The sequence below is a fragment of the Polypterus senegalus genome, chromosome 1, assembly GCF_016835505.1.
Source record: "Polypterus senegalus isolate Bchr_013 chromosome 1, ASM1683550v1, whole genome shotgun sequence".
Lineage (NCBI taxonomy): Eukaryota > Metazoa > Chordata > Cladistia > Polypteriformes > Polypteridae > Polypterus > Polypterus senegalus.
Genome location: NC_053154.1, coordinates 76,461,243 through 76,486,070, shown reverse-complemented (window position 1 = coordinate 76,486,070; position 24,828 = coordinate 76,461,243). Strand labels below are relative to the sequence as shown.

Below are 24,828 nucleotides of genomic sequence, written 5' to 3'. Positions count from 1 at the left end.
TGTTGCAAAAATGTTTGCAATAAAGTGTAAACACCAGAACAGTACTAGGAAGTAGGGTAGATTAATATTCATTCTAAACATGATCAGTCATAATAATGTATAATGTAAAATATCTGCCTAAAACACAGAAAAGAGCAAAAAGATAATGTGAAGATATAATACATTCACACCTTCTACTCAGTATGTCCACACATGATATTATAGGGCTAGGTTATTAATGTAATCTGTTTCTGTAAAATGACTGCTTTAATACTCCAAGTTTTGCAAATTCACTTGTTCCTAATATAGCTGACAGAAATTAATGTCATAAGTCTCATTAAAATGGATGCAAACTTCAGAATACAAAATAGAGCTTTTAAAAATAAATCCATAGAAAATTCAGGTTATGTGATATGCTTTATTCACGAATTAAACACAAAATACTACTGCTTTAGTAAAGATGAGATGTATTGATCAGATGTCAGATATGTTCGATTAGAATTTTACATATTGAACGTTGAAATCTGACCAGCCACCTTCCATTCATTCAAACTAAAATCTAAACAAAGTTTAGTGGTAATTGTGGAAGGAAATCTGTACTACTGCATTATGAAAACTGTTACACTTTTTCATATTACGTTTAAAATGCATGATTACAAAGTCATTACTGTCAATCAACTAGAACAAACTTTAAAAAATATACTGATTACTTTATTAGTAGCAGATTAAATAAATAATTAAAAGTCATAATTGGCAGACATACTTACAAAATAATGAACATATGGCTCTTGTTCAGGAATGTTGCTGCTTATTACACATTTTTTTAAACAATTAATACCTGGATATTACATTGATGGTCTTTTATAGCTACATAACTTACAGTATGCATAACACTCAAAATGATTTCATACAGAGTTATACTAATGAACATTACTTACATTAGTTGAAAATCCAATGAATATGACCAATCTATAGTTTTTTTTTTCTTTAGAAACAATGAAGCTAGATATACTATCAACCTTGCTAACTGTGCATCTCTGTAGTTATTTGCTTCTGTAAATGTATTACCTACATTTGTAGCATTACGAGAGACTTTCCTTCTGCTTCAAAGCAGCTGAGGAAAAGAATGGCTTGACACTGTAGAAAGATGTGTGTAAGGAGCAGCGGAGTCTTTCTACTTGGAGCCTACATTGCAGTTACACTTGGTTATGTGGGGTGGTGAGCTGTCAAAGGTTGTTTCCAGTCTGGTGCCTTCTGCCGAAGGGATAGGCACCCAATTCAGATTAATCTAAACTGGATAAACCAGTTATAAAATGGATGGATGATTAAACAGACAATTATAGTGATTTTCATTACAATCAGAGGATGAATGTGATGTACCTGTTCATTTCTCAGGGTTAAGTATGATGCTGTTTTAAAAGCAACTACTTTGATAACATTTCAAAATCTACATTCAAATGTTTAGCACAGTAATTGAAAATTATTGCAAGTGACAGCTGATTGGTTGCACCTTCCTGCTCTCCAAGCAAGAAATGCATGTTTTTATTTCTCAGTTAATTACATAATATGGTGAAAGCTTTTCTCCTGGTTTGAAAATATAGTATTTTCCCGCTTTATTGAGTTAAATCATGTGGTATTTTTAAGTAATAGACACTATTTAGGTCATAACGTAAGCCCTGAGAAAATCCTAAACTAGTACAAAATTTAAAGTGGTTAGATCTAAATTGTTTTTTGACAGTATAACATACAAAACACATTATGTCTTTATTTAATAAGTTACAAATTAGATATAACTAATATTAACTATTCTTTGCGTTCTTCCTCAATGGCAAATCATTGTTTCAGATAAATATCTGTACTACTGAACCTCTAGGTCTTAGTAAAGAAAAAAAAAATACAATTTTTACAGTGCTGTCCTATCTAGGGCATTGCAAGTTCATTGCAATACACAGGTCTGTTTTTTGAAACCTTCTGACACAGACAAGTGCAGATTAATATTTGCAAAAAAAAAAAAAAAAATCAAGGGACAGTGCAAGCAGATAATAAAAGGACAGAGTCTTAGGACATTATTTATTCACAGCATGGGTCTTTGGTTCCAGCTACTTTGTTTTTCATAGCTAAATCTTTAATAACCTCTAACTATATTACTTGTCAATAAAAGTAATCAAATAAACTTTAAAATATTTGATATTTGACATCTCTTCCCTTATGTGTGCCCACAACTTTTCCTCTATGCCTCTCCTGGGTATCCTTGGGTGTCTCAGCTTCTCTCGGTCAAGTTCCCATAAAGCCTGCATCTCAGACTCTGTCATTTTGACTACTACCAAAGGTAGATGGGCCCCCATTACATGCAGTGAAAACATTATTCACACTCTTGTGAATACTTCCTGTCTGTGATGGTAACTTGAGTTGCACCTCATTAAGATTCAACTTTACACTCTTTGTTGTTATTGAAATGCCCCATTTTATTTTTTTTATTTTGTACAACTAAACAAAAAAATCACAATTAGGAATTAAACTTTGTGTCCCTATTGTATTGTGTCATCATCTATGCCACTGAGCCACCAAAGCCAAATTGACCAACTAGACCAAAGCCAAACTGATCAATCAGACAGGTCAGAGGGACCAGGAACACATGCATAAACAGTAATATTTCGTTATATAGTAGTTAGATAGATGCTAAACCTAAGTTAAATAAAAATACACTTTAAACTAAATGAAAATTAAATTACCAACAAAATACATAATCTTTTCCATTTTTATTATTGCCTTATTTTGTTTTTCTTCAAATGTATCATATCATACCTCTCCTCAAATTGTAACTTTCTAAATTTAAATTGATAACAGAGCAAGAGGTCTTGTTTTCAATATGTAACCTACAACTTATTCATTAGATCTAGTTCCAACAAGTTTGTTAAAAAACTCACTTGCAGTAGTTAAACTAACAATAGTAGAAATAGGTAATAAATCATCATTAAATGACAGGTTCACAGTAGAGTCCATCCTCACTGGATGCAACATATCCTGGTGTTTCACCTGCTCGGCTCAAGAATGTAAAGCTCTGCAGAGGGTGTTGAAAGGTGGCAAAAGATTCTACTGACACAAAGCAACCTTCAGTTCAGAAAATATTCAATACTTGCTGTCTCAGAAAGGCAAACAGGATTATTAAGGATCACAGCCAGCCTGCACAGTCTCTTTTCTCACTCCTACAATTTGGTAAACAATACAGGATCATCTGAACTTGCATCAGTAGATTCAGGGATAGTTTCTACCCACATGTCATAAGGTTGCAAAACAGTCAATCATAAGTACAAATATTATTAAATAACAAACAGTGTATACTGTATACAAATGTATACTGTATATATTATAAACAATTGTATAATTATCCATCCATCCATCCTCTTCCGCTTATCCAAGGTCGGGTCGTGGGGGTAGCAGCTTAAGTAGAGAAGCCCAGACTTCCCTCTCCCCGGCCACTTCTTCCAGCTCTTCTGGGAGAACCCCAAAGCGTTCCCAGGCCAGCCGGGAGACATAGTCCCTCCAGCGTGTCCTGGGTCTTCCCCGGGGCCTCCTTCCGGTTGGACGTGCCCGGAACACCTCACCAGGGAGGCGTCCAGGAGGCATCCTGATCAGATGCCCGAGCCACCTCATCTGACTCCTCTCGATGCGGAGGAGCAGCGGCTCTACTCTGAGCCCCTCCCGGATGACTGAGCTCCTCACCCTATCCTTAAGGGAAAGGCCAGACACCCTGCGAAGGAAACTCATTTCAGCCGCTTGTATTGCGATCTTGTTCTTTCGGTCACTACCCATAGCTCATGACCATAGGTGAGGGTAGGAATGTAGATCGACTGGTAAATTGAGAGCTTTGCCTTACGGCTCAGCTCTTTTTCACCCGACAGACCGATGCAGAGCCGCATCACTGCGGATGCCGCACCATCCGCCTGTCAATCTCACGATCCATTCTTCCCTCACTCGTGAACAAGACCCCGAGATACTTAAACTCCTCCACTTGGGGCAGGATCTCACCCCCAACCCTGAGAGGGCACTCCACCCTTTTCCGGCTGAGGACCATGGTCTCGGATTTGGAGGTGCTGATTCTCATCCCAGCTGCTTCACACTCAGCTGCGAACCGCTCCAGAGAGCTGAAGATCACGGCCTGATGAAGCAAACAGGACAACATCATCTGCAAAAGCAGTGACCCAATCCTGAGTCCACCAAACGGACCCCTTCAACACCCTGGCTGCGCCTAGAAATTCTGTCCATAAAAGTTATGAACAGAATGGTGACAAAGGGCAGCCCTGGCGAGTCCAACTCTCACTGGAAATGGGCTCGACTTACTGCCGGCAATGCGGACCAAGCTCTGACACTGGTTGTACAGGGACCGAACAGCTCTTATCAAGGGGTCCGGTACCCCATACTCACCGACCACAGGATTCCCCGAGGGACATGGTTGAACGCGTCCACAAAGCACATGTAGACTGGTTGGGCAAATTCCCATGCACCCTCCAGGATCCTGCTAAGGGTGTAGAGCTGGTCCACTGTTCGCGACCAGGACGAAAACCACACTGTTCCTCCTGAATCCGAGGTTGACTATCCGACGGACCCTCCTCTCCAGAACCCCGAATAGACTTTTCCAGGGAGGCTGAGGAGTGTGATCCCTCTATAGTTGGAACACACCCTCCGGTCCCCTTTTAAAGAGGGGATCACCACCCGGTCTGCCAATCCAGAGGCACTGTCCCGATGTCCATGAGATGTTGCAGAGACGTGTCAACCAAGACAGTCCTACAACATCCAGAGCCTTAAGGAACTCCGGGCGTATCTCATCCACCCCCGGGGCCCTGCCACCAAGGAGTTTTTTGACCACCTCGGTGACTTCAGTCCCAGAGATGGGAGAGCCCACCTCAGAGTCCCCAGGCTCTGCTTCCTCGTGGAAGGCATGTTAGTGGGATTGAGGAGGTCTTGAGTACTCCCCCACCAACCCACAACGTCCTGAGTCGAGGTCAGCAGCACACCATCCCCACCATACACAGTGTTGACATTGCACTGCTTCCCCTTCCTGAGACGCCGGACGGTGGACCAGAATCTCCTCGAAGCCGTCCGAAAGTCGTTCTCCATGGCCTCTCCAAACTCCTCCCATGCCCGAGTTTTTGCCTCAGCAACAACAGAAGCCGCATTCCGCTTGGCCTGCCGGTACCTATCAGCTGCCTTCAGAGACCCACAGGACAAAAAGGTCCTATAGGACTCCTTCTTCAGCTTGACGGCATCCCTCACCGCCGGTGTCCACCAACGGGTTTGGGGATTGCCGCCAATTGTATAATTATGTATATATATTTAAATGCTCCATACAATGTATACTTTGTTATTCATTGTGTTAAAATAATACCCCATATATGATTTAACGTATTTATCTTGATGTTTAGTTATGCAAGACATTAAGCTTTTTGGCTCTTTATACCTGAAAAACACTTGTTTTCAGGCCATTATTAGAGCATAATTTGTGCAGGAAATCACTTCCTTATGAGAAAGAGTGAACTAATAGGTGTTTACAGCAAAACTGATTGTTTCCCAATTCCTTAAAAATAACCAGTAGCATTTTGGAGATGAAAATTCTCATGGGCCACATGGACCTGAGTGAGAAATACAGTGCAAAGGTGTACATAGACTGTTATAGTAATCTTCAGAAGCTGATCATAAAAGAATCCCGTACAGATACTGTATGTGTGTGAGAAAGAGAGATAGAGAAAGGGAGAGATGACCAAGCACTGAAGAAGAAGTTCATTAAACATATTGTTTGTTGTAACTGTATTTAGCTGAACATGTAATGAGCGGAAATTAATTTATCTTGTTGCTATTTGGTTTGCTATAGACAGGTCTTGACAGAAAGCAAAAAAATACTGAGAAAACAGAAATCAACCACAGAACCCGTTAAAGCAGTGACCGCCTGATAAAACGATTACCTGTTGGTTTTAAGGTTGATGTTATCACACAGTAGTTTGAAAAGGGTCTATAGCTTTCTTTAAAGAATATTTTTGTGCCTCTCAAATCTCTCCTTGGAGGTATTGCATTGTTTCATATCTTGTACTTTATAGAATGTTTTGATGGTTTACTTTAGCAAACATTTTCATTGCTATATAAACGTCACCTTATTTGCTGTGGAGCTTGCAAATTAAATCTGAATAAAATAAAATATTTTAAACACATGTACTAAATATTTTGTTTTTGATTAGTTTAACTTAAAGAAGCTAAAATAAATGTCACTACTAAAACATAAATATTGATACTTGCATTTGTCAAATGTGACTAATCTTTATCTGGAAATACAGTATATTATTATGTACTTTTTGCATGTATATATCTATACAGTGGGATGCAAAAGTTTGGGCAACCTTGTTAATAGTCATTATTTACCTGTATAAATCGTTGGTTGTTACGATAAAAAATGTCAGTTAAATATATCATATAGGAGACACACACAGTGATATTTGAGAAGTGAAATGAAGTTTATTGGATTTACAGAAAGTGTGAAATAATTGTTCAAACAAAATCAGGCAGGTGCATAAATTTGGGCACCACAAAAGAGAAATGAAATCAATATTTAGTAGATCCGCCTTTTGCAGAAATTACAGCCTCTAAACGCTTCCTGTAGGTTGCAATGAGAGTCTGGATTGTGGTTGAAGGTATTTTGGACCATTCCTCTTTACAAAACATCTCTAGTTCATTCAGGTTTGATGGCTTCCGAGCATGGACAGCTCTCTTTAACCCACACCACAGATTTTCAATTATATTCAGGTCTGGGGACTGAGATGGCCATTCCAGAACGTTGTACTTGTTCCTCTGCATGAATGCCTTAGTGGATTTTGAGCAGTGTTTCGGGTCATTGTCTTGTTGAAAGATCCAGCCCCGGCGCAGCTTCAGCTTTGTCACTGATTCTTGGACATTGGTCTCCAGAATCTGCTGATACTGAGTGGAATCCATGCGTCCCTCAACTTTGACAAGATTCCCAGTCCCTGCACTGGCCACACAGCCCCACAGCATGAGGGAACCACCACCATATTTTACTGTAGGTAGCAGGTGTTTTTCTTGGAATGCTGTGTTCTTTTTCCTCCATGCATAACGCCCTTGTTATGCCCAAATAACTCAATTTTAGTTTCATCAGTCCACAGCACCTTATTCCAAAATGAAGCTGGCTTGTCCAAATGTGCTTGAGCATACCTCAAGCGGCTCTGTTTGTGCTGTGGGGGAGAAAAGGCTTCCTCTGCATCACTCTCGCATACAGCATCTCCTTGTGTAAAGTCGCGAATGGTTGAACGATGCACAGTGACTCCATCTGCTGCAAGATGATGTTGTAGGTCTTTGGTGCTGGTCTGTGGGTTGACTCTGACTGTTCTCACCATTTGTCGCTTCTGTCTATCCGAAATCTTTCTTGGTCTGCCACTTCGAGCCTTAACTTGAACTGAGCCTGTGGTCTTCCATTTCCTCAATATGTTCCTAACTGTGGAAACAGACAGCTTAAATCTCTGGGACAGCTTTCTGTATCCTTCCCCTAAACCATGATGGTGAACAATCTTTGTCTTCAGGTCATTTGAGAGTTGTTTTGTGACCCCCATGTTGCTACTCTTCAGAGAAAATTAAAGGAGGAGGGAAACTTACAATTGACCCCCTTAAATACTCTTTCTCATTATAGGATTCACCTGTGTATGTATGTCAGGGGTCACTGAGCTTACCAAGCCAATTTGAGTTCAAATAATTGGTTCTAAAAGTTTTGGAATCAATAAAATGACAACGGTGCCCAAATTTATGCACCTGCCTGATTTTGTTTGAACAATTATTGCACACTTTCTGTAAATCCAATAAACTTCATTTCACTTCTAAAATATCTCTGTGTGTGTCTCCTATATGATATATTTAACTGACATTTTTTATCATAACAACCAACGATTTATACAGGAAAATAATGACTATTAACAAGGTTGCCCAAACTTTTGCATCCCACTGTACATACTATACATAGTAGTAATGCATTGTTTCTAGATGGAAGTACTAAATATAGACAAAGTACTAAACATTCCCAATTTGAGCATCACACAGAAATGAACTCTTTTCCCTAACAACTATATTGAAAAGAGTATGTAAACCAGTTTAAAAACATAACTACATACCAATACATTACCCAAAGGAACAGATCTTTTTAAAATATGAATAATCTTGTGTGTGCCATGAAAAAGTATCGTAGTAATACACAGATTTAAAGAACATATTGTGAAACGCAAATTTGAAAAATACAGCTCAACTAATATATTGTATAAAGAGGAATGTCTAATAACACAGCTCATCTCTAAAAAACAAAAATATGAATAATTTTCATAGTCTGCTGCACTGTGAAATTTACCCTGAAAATAAAAATATTGTTACATTTTGTTGAAATGGTACACTGAATGAAAAAGTAAACATTTGCTGAGTTTCAACTGACAATTTTTTAATTACTTACATTAGGTACACACTTCATATTTTAATACATTATAACTAATGATTCTAATGAGATAAACAGTCATACTTTCAGGGCTTATAAACTGACATTAATGTGCCAGTCAGAATTTTGACAATTAATATAATGAATACAAATCTCTGGCCATTAATTATTGCAGCTATAAGCTTTGGAACAATAAGCATTAGTAAGAATTGGGTAAACAACAGAAACTTACATAGTTTATCTAAAAACCTAGTTCTGTTAATTGCAACCAAATTGCTGTACAGCAGAAATGATGACATCCATGGTATTGGAGGGCTGCCCTGCATCAGTCCCAACATTCCAGGAGGTTTCACAAGTGTCTACAGAAATAAAACACTTGTCACCTTCCTGGTTGGTCAGTTTAACAGGGCAGACAGCTGTTAGCAAATAAAGTACAGCCAGCTACTCAGGACAAGATAGCAGTCACTCACTAAGGAAGAACACAGTTTCTTGTGATAAACAAACAAAGCAATACACTCTTGAAATATTTACTGAGTTTCTAATACGCTTAGAGCTTTTAGGTCTCTATATTAGCAAACAAATCACAAAACAATTATATGTTTACATTTGAAATGAACTAAAGCCACACACATATTTTTTTTGCCTTAAAATGTTTCTTGGTCTTTTTTATTTTTCTGTGAACCCTTCTTTCCATTCTCATCTAATAAAATGGTGTTTGTCATTTATATACTGCTCAAAAAATTAAAAGAACACTTTTTAATCAGAGTATAACATCAAGTAAATGAAACTTCTGGGATATTAATCTGGTCAGTTAAGTAGCAGAGGGGGTTGTTAATCAGTTTCAGCTGCTGTGGTGTTAATGAAATTAACAACAGATGCACTAGAGGGGCAACAATGAGATGACCCCCAAAACAGGAATGGTTTAACAGGTGGAGGCCACTGACATTTTTTCCCTACTCATCTTTTATGATTGTTTTTTCACTAGTTTTGCATTTGGCTACAGTCAGTATCACTACTGATAGTATGAGGCGATACCTGTACCCTACATAGGTTACACAGGTTGTCCAGCTTCTCCAGGATAGCACATCAATATGTGCCATTGCCAGAAGGTTTGCTGTGTCTCCCAGCACAGTCTCAAAGGCATGGAGGAGATTCCAGGAGACAGGCAGTTACACTAGGAGAGGTGGACAGGGCCGTAAAAGGTCCTTAACCCATCAGCAGGACTGGTATCTGCTCCTTTGGACAAGGAGGATAAGGATGAGCACTGCCAGAGCCCTACAAAAGGATCTCTAGCAGGTCACTGGTGTGAAAGTCTCTGACCAAACAATCAGAAACAGACTTCATGAGGCTGGCCAGAGGGACAACGTCCGCTAGTAGGCCCTGTGCTCACTGCCTACCATCGTGGAGCTTGACTGGCATTTGCCATAGAATACCAGAATTGGCAGGTCCACCACTGGCGCCCTGTGCTTTTCACAGATGAGAGCAAGTTCACCCTGAGCACATGTGACAGAAGTGAAAGGGTCTGGAGAAGCCGTGGAGAACATTATGCTGCCTGTAACATCTTTCAGCATGACCGGTTTGTTGTTGGGTAAGTGATGGTCTGAGTAGGCATATCCATGGAGGGACGCACAGACCTCTACATGCTAGACAATGGCTACCATTAGGTATCGGGATGAAATCCATGGACCCATTGTCAGACCTTATACTAGTGCAGTGGGTCCTGGGTTCCTCCTGGTGCAAGACATTGCCCAGCCTCATGTGGCGAGAGTATGCAGGCAGTTCCTGCAGGATGAGGAAATTGATACCATTGACTGGCTCCTAACTCGCCTGACCTAAATCAAATAGAACACATCTGGGACATTATGTTTCGGTCCATCCGACATGGCCAGTTTGCACCTCAGACTCTCCAGGAGCTCAGTGATACCCTGGTCCAGATCTGGGCGATCCCCCAGGACACCATCCGCCGTCTCATTAGGAGCATACCCCAACATTGTCAGGCATGCATGCAAGCAAGTGGGGCCATACAAAATACTGAGTACAATTTTGAGTTGCTACAATGAAATTTCAGCAAAATGGTCCACATCAGTATAGATATCCTGCATAATATTTTTACCCGATTGAAATCTGATGTGCTTTGAAAGTGTTCATTTAATTCTCTTGACAACAATGTCATTCAAGACTTCACATGTACAGCAACAGTGACTTTAACTGCACAGACAAATAATCTTACCACCCTAAAATGCAAACTGAGTAGTAAAAAAAAAATTAAATATGGCAGGCATATAAATATGTTTTTTTACCATACAATACAATAGGCAAATACTACAGCATTGACTGAAATAATACAGAATAAATGCAACCAGATAAGACATTTAATTTATGCACATAGACCCTAGTGCAGTATACAGTATTTCCCTAGATTTTGGTGGTGAGGGATGAACCAGAAACTTTGTGTTTTATTCTTTAATGGGAAAACCTTTAATTCATTGTCAGACACAAATACAATACTTGAACCGACTATAAAAACAGTATCTATTTTGCTGACAGATGTATCTAAAGTGATACATAAAGTACACAATATAATTGTTTTTTGCATATAATTTTTTTCACTATTTGAGAACTGACCAGTCCTAATATGTTTTGAATTAAAGGGTAACTGGGATGAGAGAAAAAAAAAACCAAAAAACCTTGTGGTTTCAGTCCAGTGATACAATCAAAATGTTTCATGAACTACATATTCAAATAATAAGCTAGGAAATCCATCATTAAAATGTCATATAAAAGTTCCTTTAAAAAACAGTGATACAGTAAAAAGGCAGACTTTTATTTGCTCAGGAATTTAGGAAAGAAACATTAAAGGTTAAACAGCATTAAAGAAATTGGTTTAACCTTTAGAAGTACATAAAAAAACATAATAAAATGTCACAATCTTTCAGCACACAAGGTGACAGATTCTTTGCATTATTAACTGCTGTAAGCACAATTGCCTCAAATTCAATTACAGTTATTATGAGCCTTGTCAAAAATGTCACCAGCATTTAAACTTTCAACCTATAGAAACTAGGAATATACAGTTAGGTCCATAAATATTTGGACAGAGACAACTTTTTTCTAATTTTGGTTCTGTACATTACCACAATGAATTTTTAAATGAAACAACTCAGATGCAGATGAAGTGCAGACTTTCAGCTTTAATTCAGTGGGTTGAACAAAAAGAGGCAACTAAAGCATTTTTTAACACAATCCCTTAATTTCAGGGGCTCAAAAGTAATTGACTCAAAGGCTATTTCATGGGCAGGTGTGGGCAAGTCTGTCGTTATGCCATTATCAATTAAGCAGATAAAAGGCCTGGAGTTGATTTAAGTTGTGGTGCATGCATGTGGAAGATTTTGCTGTGAACAGACAACATGCGGTCAAAGGAGCTCTCCATGCAGGTAAAAGAAGCCATCCTTAAGCTGTGAAAACAGAAAAAATCCATCCAAGAAATTGCTACAATATTATGAGTGGCAAAATCTATACTTTGGTACATCCTGAGAAACAAAACAAGCACCCGTGACCTCAGCAACGCAAAAAGACTTGGATGTCCACGGAAGACAACAGTGGTGGATGATTGCAGAATCATTTCCATGGTGAAGAAAAACCCTTTCACAACAGCCAACCAAGTGAACAACGCTCTCCAGGGGGTAGGCATATCGATATCCAAGTCTACCATAGAGAGAAGACTGCATGAAAGTAAATACAGAGGGTGCATTGCAAGGTACAAACCACTCATAAGCCTCAAGAATAGAAAGGTTAGATTGGACTTTGCTAAAGAACATCTAAAAAAGCCAGCACAGTTCTGGAAAACATTCTTTGGACAGATGAAACCAAGATCAACCTCTACCAGAATGATGGCAAGAAAAAAATATGGATAAGGCACGGAACAGCTCATTATCCAAAGCATACCACATCATCTGTAAAACACGGTGGAGGCAGTGTGATGGCTTGGGCGTGCATGGCTGCCAGTGGCACTGGGACACTAGAGTTTATTGATGATGTGACACAGGACAGAAGCAGCCGAATGAATTCTGAGGTTTTCAGAGACATACTGTCTGCTCAAATCCAGCTAAATGCAGTCAAATTGATTGGGCGGCATTTCATGATACAGATGGACAATGACCCAAAACATACAGCCACAGCAACCCAGGAGTTTATTAAAGCAAAGAAGTGGACAATTCTTGAATGGCCAGGTCAGTCACTTGATTTTAAACCAATTAAGCATGCATTTCACTTGTTGAAGACTAAACTTTGGACAGAAAGGCCCACAAACAAACAGCAATTGAAAGCTGCTGCAGTAAAGGCCTGGCAGAGCATTAAAAAGGAGGAAACCCAGCATCTGGTGATGTCCATGAGTTCAAGACTTCAGGCTGTCATTGCCAGCAAAAGGTTTTCAACCAAGTATTAGAAATGAACATTTTATTTCCAGTTATTTAATTTGTCCAATTACTTTTGAGCCCCTAAAATGAAGGGATTGTGTTAAAAAAATGCTTTAGTTGCCTCACATTCTTATGCAATCTTTTTGTTCAACTCACTGAATTAAAGCTGGAAGTCTGCACTTCAACTGCATCTGAATTCATTTAAAATTCATTGTGGTAATGTACAGAACCAAAATTAGAAAAAAGTTGTCTCTGTCCAAATATTTATGGACCTAACTGTAACAAAAGTGAACATTTTCTTGACTTCAAGACCATACCATTACAAAAAAAATAAATAAAATAAAACATTATAGATACATTATTTCAACATTACATGAAAATACATTGAAAATGTAACAGAAAAACATTAATTATATCCATTAGAAGATTAACATAACACTCTCAAACCTTTCAAGTTTGTGAAATTCAGGAAACAGCCCTGGTCATGGTGCCAATATACTGCACAGTCCTTTCACACATGCATCTGCCCCTGTTCTCATATAGGTGCCAGTTTTAAATTATAAGTTAACCTAACCAGAATGTCATTGGGAATGTAGGAGAAACACCCAAATGTAGAAAGTGCAAATACAACACTAACAATGACCTGTTGTGGAATTTGATCCCAGTATGCTGCATATCAGAAGAAGCAACCAGAACCAATATGCTAAATATAAAAAGGACTCTCTACTGTCTTAGGCACAATGTGAGAAGTAAGAATTAAGACACTGCTTCAGTTCAACATACAGTGCATCCAGAAAGTATTCAAAGCGCGTCACTTTTTCCACATTTTGTTATGTTACAGCCTTATTCCAAAATGGATTAAATTCGTTTTTTTCCTCAGAATTCTAAACACAACAACCCATAATGACAACGTGAAAAACGTTTACTTGAGGTTTTTGCAAATTTATTAAAAATAAAAAAACTGAGAAATCACATGTACATAAGTATTCATAGCTATTGCCATGAAGCTCAATATTGAGCTTGGCACACCTATCCTTGGCCAGTTTCGCCCATTCCTCTTTGCAGCACCTCTCAAGCTCCATCAGGTTGGATGGGAAGTGTCTGTGCACAGCCATTTTAAGATCTCTCCAGAGATGTTCAATTAGATTCAAGTCTGGACTCTGGCTGGGCCACTCAAGGACATTCACAGAGTTGTCCTGAAGCCACTCCTTTGATATCTTGGCTGTGTGCTTAGGGTCGTTGTCCTGCTTAAAGATGAACCTTCACCCCACTCTGAGGTCAAGAGCACTCTGGAGCAGGTTTTCATCCAAGATGTCTCTATACGTTGCTGCAGTCATCTTTCCCTTTATCCTGACTAGTCTCCCAGTTCCTGCCACTGAAAAACATCCCCACAGCGTGATGCTGCCACCACCATGCTTCACTGTAGGGATGGTATTGGCCTGGTGATGAGCGGTGCCTGGTTTCCTCCAAATGTGACACCTGGCATTCACACCAAAGAGTTCAATCTTTGTCTCATCAGACCAGAAAATTTTGTTTCTCATGGTCTGAGAGTCTTCAGGTGCCTTTAGGCAAACTCCAGGTGGGCTGCCATGTGCCTTTTACTAAGGAGTGGCTTCCGTCTGGCCACTCTACCATACAGGCCTGATTGGTGGATTGCTGTAGAGATGGTTGTCCTTCTGGGAGGTTCTCCTCTCTCCACAGCTCTGATAGAGTGACCATCGGGTTCTTGGTCACCTCCCTGACTAAGGCCTTTCTCCCCCGATCGCTCAGTTTAGATGGCCGGCCAGCTCTAGGAAGAGTCCTGGTGGTTTCGAACTTCTTCCACTTACAGATGATGAAGGCCACTGTGCTCATTGGGACCTTCAAAGCAGCAGAAATTTTTCTGTAACCTTCCCCAGATTTGTGTCTCGAGACAATCCTGTCTCGGAGGTCTATAGACAATTCCTCTGACTTCATGCTTGGTTTGTGCTCTGACATGAACTGTCAACTGTGGGACCTTATATAGACAGGTGTGTGCCTTTCCAAATAATGTCCAATCAACTGAATTTATGGACTCCAATTAAGCTGCAGAAACATCTCAAGGATGATCAGGGGAAACAGGATGCACCCGAGCTCAATATTGAGCTTCATGGCAAAAGCTATGAATACTTATGTACATGTGATTTCTCAGTTTTTTTATTTTTAATAAATTTGCAAAAACCTCAAGTAAACGTTTTTCATGTTGTCATTATGGGGTGTTGTGTGTAGAATTCTGAGGAAAAAAAATGAATTTAATCCATTTTGGAATAAGGCTGTAACATAACAAAATGTGGAAAAAGTGAATACTTTCTGGATGCACTGTATATCCACTATATCCAGTAAAATGTAGATTAATGAGATGAAATATGGTGAAAATAATAACAAAGATATACTTAGAGCTTCTGTAGCCTTTATTATGCTAAACCTGGAAAGGACAGATATGAAAATGATTATAAATGAAAGGTGCCATGAACTGAGAAAGACAAGTGCCAAGTTAAGAGAAAAACTGGTGTGGAGGTGAAAAGTGTTGTGATGAGGAGCAACAGACTACAGTAATCCCACCTCGATCGCGGGGGTTCCATTACAGAACCCCCTGCGATAGGTGTAAATCCGCGAAGTATAAACCATATGTTTTATGGTTATTTTTATATATTTTAAGCTCTTAGAAACTCTCCCACACTGTTTATAAATATTCTCCGCACAGTTATACAGTAAACCCTCGTTTATAGCGGTTGATCCGCTCCAGACAGATAAATGAATTTCCAAGAAGTAGGATTCTTTATTTATAAATCTAATATTTTCGCAGTTAGAGCATTGAAAACTTGTTTACGACATTCTAAATACGTTTTCTAACATTATTAGAGCCCTCTAGACATGAAATAACATCCTTTAGTCAAAAGTTTAAACTGTGCTCCATGACAAGACAGAGATGACAGTTCTTTCTCACAATTAAAAGAATGCAAACATATCTTCCTCTTCAAGGTGCGCGTCAGGAGCGGAGAATGTCAGAGAGAGAGAGTAAAGTAAACAATCAAAAATCAATAGGGCTGTTGCGCTTTTAAGTATGCAAGCACCGCGATAAAGTGGCGCAATGAAGGGATCAATGTGAAGGTAGCCTTTCAGCATTTTTTTTACAGGCGCGTCGGTATCTTCTAAGCAAACAGCCACTGTGCAAACAGCCCTTCTGCTCACACCCCCTCCGTCAGGAGCAGATAATGGGGCCAATCATACGCCTCCCTGATGGTATTGCATGATGGATAAGTATCTGCATGTATTTCTCAGAGAGAGTGAGAGAGACAGACAGAAGCAAACAATGAAAAATCAATACAGGCTGTTAGAGCTTTTAAGTGTGCGAAGCAGCGCGCGGGAAGCATATCGTATATCATTGAGGAGTGTTATTTAATATGTAATACGTGCTCTGATTGAGTAGCTTCTCAGCCATCCGCCAATAGCGTCCCTTGTATGAAATCAACTGGGCAAACAAACTGAGGAAGCATGTAACATAAATTGAAAGACCCACTGTCCGCAGAAATCCGCGAACCAGCAAAAAATCTGTGATATATATTTAGATATCTTTACATTTAAAATCCGCAATGGAGTGAAGCCGCGAAAGTCGAAGCGCGATATAGCGAGGGATCACTGTATAGTCATTTGGACATAAGAAGTGAAAGGAATATGATGACTGGGTGAAGACGAAGGCATGCCAAGGTGGAAGTGCAGGGAATGAGACCAAGAAAGAGTGAAAGGCAGACATGGTTGAAGGTAGTATTAGACAATATAAAATGAATTGATTCTTACTCTAAAGGGGTTTCAGGGGCAATCAGGTAATCCTGGTAAATACAGAAAATGACTGTTACACCAGTGATGAAGATTATGATGGTCAAGTTAGATTACTTCTATGCTCCATGAAGATATGATAAGCAAAGTTTAGCCCTGTATTATATTCTCTGTTTGCCTGAATATGACTGTGTTGTTTGATACACCTATCATTCACCGCCTTAGTTGATAGTGAAATTAAAATAATACTCTTCTAATTTAGGTTACTTAATTTCATATGCTCTCAAAATTTGGTAAATGTTGACAAACATTCTGACACTTGCCCATCTTGTAATAAAGATATTTCCTATTTTGCACAATGCAGCTCCCCAAACTTCATCTCTTTTTTACCCTGGGCTAGTCAAGGTATGATGACACATAGAAACATCTATAACGACTCTGAATTCAGAACATTTTAATTATTGTGGTAAGTAATTAATTCCACATTTTCTGTCTCCAGTTCTTCATTTTTTGCTTCAACCTAGACCTGTGATCAGTCCTGGTATCCCACGATCCTTTCCATATTCTTTTTCATTTTTCAAGTTTGCTGCTTCCAAGTTTTTCTAATGATGCAAATGCCAGTTGCCTTTTTCTTTCAAATATATTTATACATGAGCTTATCTTCTTTACTGCTGTGTACACATATCCACCTGCAGGGTCCATTCTTTTTATTCAATTATTTCAGTTTATTTGTGGATGCATTTTAAAGAAGATGCTTTTACATAATACTTTAAACTTATATATTTATATATGATACAATTAATTACATTGCTTTTCATCATTTATTTTAAGTAAATGAAGAAGAAAAAAAATCCACTAATATTCTTACTTGCTTATTGCTGTTAATGTTGCTGGACATGCAACTTATGCCAGCAGCAACACAACTTACTGTACCACTGGGCCACACAAAATGGATTTTAAAAACCTAAAACCATGGAAGCCTAAGGCTAGAGTTGATATAAAAAAGTATTATGCACAGTCATAAATGAGTAAGTGATCCCAGCAATGTTATTCTGAAACTTCACCTCTTCTTCCTGTACCCATAATTTCACTTTTTCAGTCAATACTCAAGCCTGTTACTCTAGGTGAGAGTACGATAAGAACCAGCTAACAAACTGAAAGCTTTATATGAGAATTTGTATCTACAGTACCTTTACAGTTACCTTTGTATCTGTACTGATCTTTAACCTATCCTATTATTTGTAAACCTAACTCTAAAGTATTCACACTCTTTCCAATATCAGAGCCATTAGCAGTAACTACTTCCTCTACACCCCAAAGAAAACAGTACATTCCTCCCAGGGAGAGCACCATGACCACATACTTTTAACTGCTGATTCTCATGTTAAGGTAATCATACTCAGCTGTGACCCATTCCAGAGTACGCAGTCAAACAAGATCAAGAAAAAACATTATCTACATATACAGTAGTACTGTACACATAGTACAATTAAACACTTCAAATGTCTGAACTTGTTACTCCAGAGTGATAATCCTGCTACTTTTACTACTGCTGCTACTACTACTACTACAACAAGTAAAGGCCTTAGTAGTACCTTACTATGGTATTTATGAAATAGAATAGAAGATGCACCCTTGGTAAAGTCTTAAACAAAAATGAATGTAAAGGATGCAAATACCACTGCAGCTCCACAAATCCAGCAGATAATGATGTGTAAAAGCATTTTCAGGGTATTTAAAATGTGTATCACCTCTGACAAGATATTGTTGGATACATAGGCATAAACCTCCAAATTGACAAAAATATTTAAAGAGAAGCAGCAAAAATAAAAGAATTACTTCAGTTATTTGAAATATTTACAAGACTGAAAACTGTAAAATGGACAATTGCAACTTTATCATCTAAGAAGCCTTAGATACAGCTGCTCAAGACAGATTTAACTGTTAAACTACAAAGACTATAGCATGTGGTGTACAGTGGCATATATAACTGTCAGAAATACAAAAAACAATAAATTATTATTAAATTATTATTATTATTACATTTTTATAACAGAGACCTAAACAGAATTTAAGTTTAGTAAGTAAGTCAGTTAATGTAAACAAATACAGTATACAGTTTTTCAAGAAGGTAGGAAAAAAAATAGCAAAAATATTCAGTGGAAGCATTAGAATATACCAAGATGAACAGGATTTACAATGAAAACATTTATAGCAAAAAAACACAGTAGTTAGGTGTTAGAAAGTCATGGACAACCATGAAACTTTGTTAATTCAGAGCCAACCTTTAAACCCCCTCTAAGGCACAAGATATAACAAAACCTTTGAGACATACAATACATATTTTAACAGAAGTATGCAAGCTTAGCACAGGATAATTCTGCTTCTAAGCTAAAACAAAACCTCACTTCACCACCCATAGCTAGTAAATCAAGCACATTTTGGCCAGCTGAGCCATACTCCCCAGCTGGGCTAAGAAGCATGGGTCAACAAGCTCAGCTGGCAGTAAATGCAGCTGGTACAATGTCTATGACAGGATTGAGTATCTCCTGCATATGTATATAAAATAACAATGAAAACAAATAATAAAGCACATTTTAAGGATAAATGTTTAAGGATAAATTCCACATAAAAGTTAGGAAATGTTTGTCCAAACATAGAATCATGAACTCATGTAGCAAGAATTAACTTTGGTTGAACGTAACACCTTAAGAATTTCTAAATCTGAATAATAGTCTGAAAATTCTCTGTAAATAAGACCTAAAATGCTATGTTGCACTGAAATGACAAAATATTTCTTGTGTTGGTTTGGCACTAAACAAATCACCACAGTAAGAGTGTGTTGGTAGGCCATTTATCTTATTCAAGCAGCAAGGAAAAAATATCACCAGTGTCCTTAGTGGTCATTGGGTAAGTTAGAGTGGTATATGACGCATTGTTGTGGTTTTACTTTTATTTAAATAAATGGTTTAAACACATATTGAAAAGCAGGACATATTTTTTCATCAAACAGTAATTTGTTTATTTTTAGTTAAACGGGGCAATTCACTTTACTATCAAAAGTAGAATATGGAGATCCATAAAGTGTTTATTCCCCATTTAAATAAATAGTGAGATTTTGTTTTCAAACAACCAGTTTAAATGTATATTTAAACAAACATTTAATTGCAAGTGGTACCCAATAAATAACAATATGGAAAAGGCAGATGTTGTAACTGCTTATAAGCAAAGTTCAAAAAGACATTTTAAAAGAATTATAATGCGTGTACGTGGACATCAACTGATAAAAGCATCGGATGTGTTACGCTTTAAGTATGTTTGCAAATCACTTGTAATTGAAAATGTAGTATTTTGAAGCAATACTGGCATCTAGCCTACTTTAGGTTTTCCTGTTCTCTTTTATTGTCTGTTTTGAAACCAAAATTAATCTGAAGTGAAGAAGTTAGGCATGGCTTCAAAATAATGTCTATTTTCAATGCCTTCCCTTTCTATTCTTCACTAATGGGATGGCAACATCCCAAGGCAGTTGCTCCAAAAATACTGCAAAATTTTATCGTCCAGTCATCACTTGGAAGGATGATATTCTAATAAGACTGACTTTCAGAGTGCCAGCAAAACGTTGTTGGTGATTACTGATTAATTCAGGTAATGCCAGAGTTTAGTATTGTAGTGTCCTTGTATTCTTACTGCTCCTGCTCATTTTTTAAATATTATTAAACATTTCAATTGCTATTTATTTAATTATTGTTAAGTAAATGCACCACATCATTCAAAACAAACATGCAAACCTGGATAGGATATAAGTCTTTAACAAAGCACACTCACATTATATATAGACTCACTCAAATTTAGAAAATATTAATGTAAAGAAGAAAACATTTGTCTACTTGTGCAAATTTAAACATAACAAAGATGATAACCTGATCAAGAGATTACCAGAAAGTCCTGTGCAACGACAATGCTACTAACTTCTCCCTTGTACTGCTAACTATAATTAAAAGGAATGTATATAAAACATTAAAAATAATTAAGACATACAATGGGTTCAGGTAATATTTGGACCCCTTCATTTTTTTCACATTTGTTTATGTTGCAATCTTATACTAAAATCATTTAAAATCATCCCTACATCAAGCAACACTCAATTCCCTAGAATAACGAATCAAAAACAGCATTTTATATATTTTGCAAATTTATTATAAATAAAAAAAAAACTCACACAAGTGTTTTGACTCTTTGCTAGGACACTAGAAACTGGCTCAGAGGCATCCATCCCATTTTATTGATCATCATTGACATGTTTTTTCACCTGTTTCTGGAGTCCACTTGTGGTCAATTCAATTAATTGGACATCATTAGAAAAGGGACAGACATGTTTATATAAGGTCCCACAGCTGATAATGTGTATCCGAGCAAAAACCAAACCAAAAGGTTTGAGGAATTGACGGTAGAGTTTAATGACAAGATTGTGTTGAGGCACTGATTTGAAGAAGGCTAAAATGTCTACAGCTTTGAAGGTTCCCAAAGACACAGTTGCCATCATAATTCTTAAATGTAAAAAGACTGAAACAACCACAAATGACAAACAGGGCAATCATGGTATATGGGCCATGCTAAGAAAGATGACCAAAAATCCGATGGTCGCTGTAGCTAAGCTTCAGAGAACATGTGTGAAGAAGAGAAAAACCTCCACTGCAACACTACACTGATCTGGGTTTTATGAAAAGACACATGTGAGCCTGCTTGGAGTTTGCAAACAGACTCTTAAAGGACTCTGTGACAGTGAGAAACAAGATTTTCTGGTCTAATGAAACCAAGATTAATGTCATGTCCGGAGGACGCCAGGCACCGCTCATCACCTATTCAATACCATTCTAACAGTGATGTATTTTGGCAGTACCATCATGCTGTGGTGTTGTTTCTCAGGGGCAGGGCCTGGAAGACTAGAAGAGGCTGAGAGAAAGCTAAATGCAGCAAAGTATAGATATATTCTTAATAAAACCCTGTTCCAGACCACCCTGGATTTCAGATTGGACTGAAGGATTCCCTTCAAACAGGGCAATGGCCCTGAACACAAAGCAATGACAACACATGAGTGGCTTGGGAACTCTGGGAATGTGTTTGAGTTGCCAAGTCAGAGCCAGGACTTGAATCTAATCAAATATCTCTGGAGAGACTTGAAAATAGCTATACACTGATGGTCACTATCCAGCATGACAAGAGTTTGGGAGGATCTGCAGTGAAGAATAACAGAAAAATCAAAAAAATCCAGGTGTGCAAAGCTTGTTCCATCATACTCAAACAGACTCCAAGCTTAATAAATTTAAATGATTTTAGTAGAAGGCTTCACCATATAAAAATATGAGAAAGTTAGGGGGTCTCAATACTTTCTGAATCCATTGCAGGTTTGCAACAAATGTATACATATACATTTAGTGGAAATAAAATATAATAGTATATCTTATTGTTTATTAAACTTAATCTTACTATTGTTCTACACTCTTTTGTACTTTGTAAACCATATTATGAGGAGATGCTGTCACCGAAACACCAAACATACCCTTTTCTAAGCTCCCTTAATCCTGACATTTAGAGAAATTTAAGGGACCAAACCCTACTTTTAACTATAATATTTTATTGCATTAAAAATTACAAAACTGAGGATGTTCTGCAAGAGCAAATATAGTCAGCATAAACATTATATTAAGAATGTCAAGCTTATAAACTATTATAAATGGAAACATTTTCGAATATGTTATTATTCTGGTACTGAATACTCAATTAATAATGACATCTTTAACAAATAGAGCAATATAAGATATAATATTAGAACTAATTTCCTTATGGAGAAAAATCTCTTTTTTACATAAGGTATCAAAATTTTCATTTCTATTATACAGTACACTCTTTGCATGTAAAACTTTTAAAGTTTACAAGCAGAATCCCCAATGTCTTAATAACCGGTTTTGCCATCTTCTAAATATCCTTGGAACAGCTCACCTCAGACACAAATCTGCCACCAACACCACCCAACATAGGTACTACCAAGCAGAACTTTAATGGGCTTACAATTTTAATTTGCATATTCACAGTCATACATGGTGTGTAAGTCTTTCATGCAAAGATATTATTAGTCAATTTCTGTACAGTAAGCAATGAAAAGGTCAAAAGCTGGTTCATTAGGCATTGAAGCAAAGTTGGGCTTATTAGGGGAACCATTATTGTCTGGTTACATAAATGAAGGGCAAACATTTAAGAGTTTAAGAAAATAAATGCATTCAGAGATTTAACTTCAACAGAATTGAAACTAATTACACCGAAATTAGTTTATAAAATTATATACAACAGTACTTTTAATATAAACACTAAGTTATACACAAAGTGTACAAATATTCTATTCTGAAATACATATTCAATTCTTTAAGCCCATGTTTGAAACACATTTTTGTAATTAGATAACATGTAAAATTAGGTTGGCATTTTCACATGTAGCAATTTCAAAAACGCAATGCTTAAAAACAAATCCTAAAACAACTTAAGTTAATACAAACTCTTTATACATTAGTTGTGACCATCTCTATACTATCACTATTCATTCATTTTAAGAAAGAAAGAAAGACAAATTTCAATTACATGATTCAGATTATTTCTTTTACTTACACTGCTCGTCTCGAATAGAGTACAAAACCCAAATTCTGTTCATATGGTCATTGCTGCCGAATGTAAGATCACCACTGACAAGTAGCAACAAGAGGCAGGAAAGCTCCACATTTCAGTGTCTACTAACTCCTATCCTAAACGTTTCCATCGTGCTTTCTCACTCACTCTCTGTCTCTCTCTCTCTCTCTTTTCCCCTCTGCTGAAGCTTCCTCAACAACTGTCTCCAATTTGTCAGTTCAAGTGTCAAGACAGCACAGGGCATATGCATGCCTGCATGGGTGTGCGTTCTTACGCATGAATGCAGTACAAGCTTATAACCAGAGAAGGAGGCACACAGGCAGACCCCCTCTGTAGTTAAAGGGCAGTGGCAGCTGGGACACCTTCTGTCACAGCTGTTGAACAGTCTCACTTTAAGTATGCCTGACTCACTCATTGTTTTGCATCTCGCATGGATTCTCAGATCTAGTTTTTACTTGAAAAGGTTTGTAAAGAATCAGGTATAATTTGCACTACAGCATGTGAGATTTTACTCTTTCTGTGTTATGGGAATAAATGCAAAACAGAACAACCTGATTTATTCTGGTTAAAATGTATTAAATTTAAAGATGAACCATATTTTAAAAGGAAATCAACATAAAAAAAGAAATTTAACTTGAAAGTGATAGTTTTTTATTTGTTGGAAAGAAGCAACATCCGATTCATATTGTAAATTATAAATTAAATAAAAATAACACAGCAAAATTCCCAGTGTTAAATTAACTCTTAAAGTGTATTTATGGGCCCACACTTTTGAGGGTTACTTTCACACTGTAAGAGCTAATTTAACACTGGTGACTTTGCTGTGGATGTTAATGAATTGGATTCAGCTCTTTCCTTATCAGTAAGAACTCTGAGTCTGCACTGAGTAAATAGTGTTTTACAACAATATAAAAAAACTGTCTGCATTTGAATAATACAGAGCTCTACACAAAGGACACCTCCTATTTTGTTGTAAAAGGATTTTTTAAAACCTGTAAGCAATATACAATCTGTTTAAGTAGCTAATTTTTATAATTTTATTCTTATTGTAAATCTTTATTCAAATAAAGCACAGAAACAGGAGAAAACAGAATTCATCTGATTTCAATTAGCGGACAAATAATATACATTTTCAAAGAAATGTCATGTCTCTAGGTTCAGCAAAAACACTTCCTAATTACAGAGTAACCAACCATGTTATTGATAAGATAAAACCTAAAGGGAGGTCTTACTCTATGGTTCTGAGTCTTAAAGGTGAAAGATGATCTCCTGCTAAATCAGCTAAAATATCCAGAGGCTGTGTAGTATTTACATGTAAGGGAACTAGTGCACAACTTATTAATATAGTCAATCACCAGCAAAAGTCTATAGGTCTATCACTGTTTTACAGTCTCAAGACCTTAGCTTTGCAAAAACTAACACTGTGTCTCCTTTTCCTTAACTGTGCATTTATATAATTATAAGTTTAAATAATGAACCCTTAAGAAT

At 37.5% G+C, this 24,828-nt stretch overlaps 1 protein-coding gene across 7 annotated transcripts in view; it reads right to left on the bottom strand.

Annotated features, from left to right (window-relative positions):
* mef2d (myocyte enhancer factor 2d) overlaps positions 1–24,828 on the bottom strand; it is a 254,463-nt gene that overhangs the window by 89,092 nt on the left and 140,543 nt on the right. Inside the window, exon 1 of one of the 7 annotated variants that reach the window (XM_039751094.1) lies at positions 23,323–23,539. The exons of the other annotated variants lie outside the window; for them this stretch is intronic. The gene's annotated coding sequence lies outside the window, so the exon portion shown is untranslated. Of the gene's footprint in view, positions 1–23,322; positions 23,540–24,828 lie in introns of those variants that run through there. 7 annotated transcript variants of the gene reach the window in all.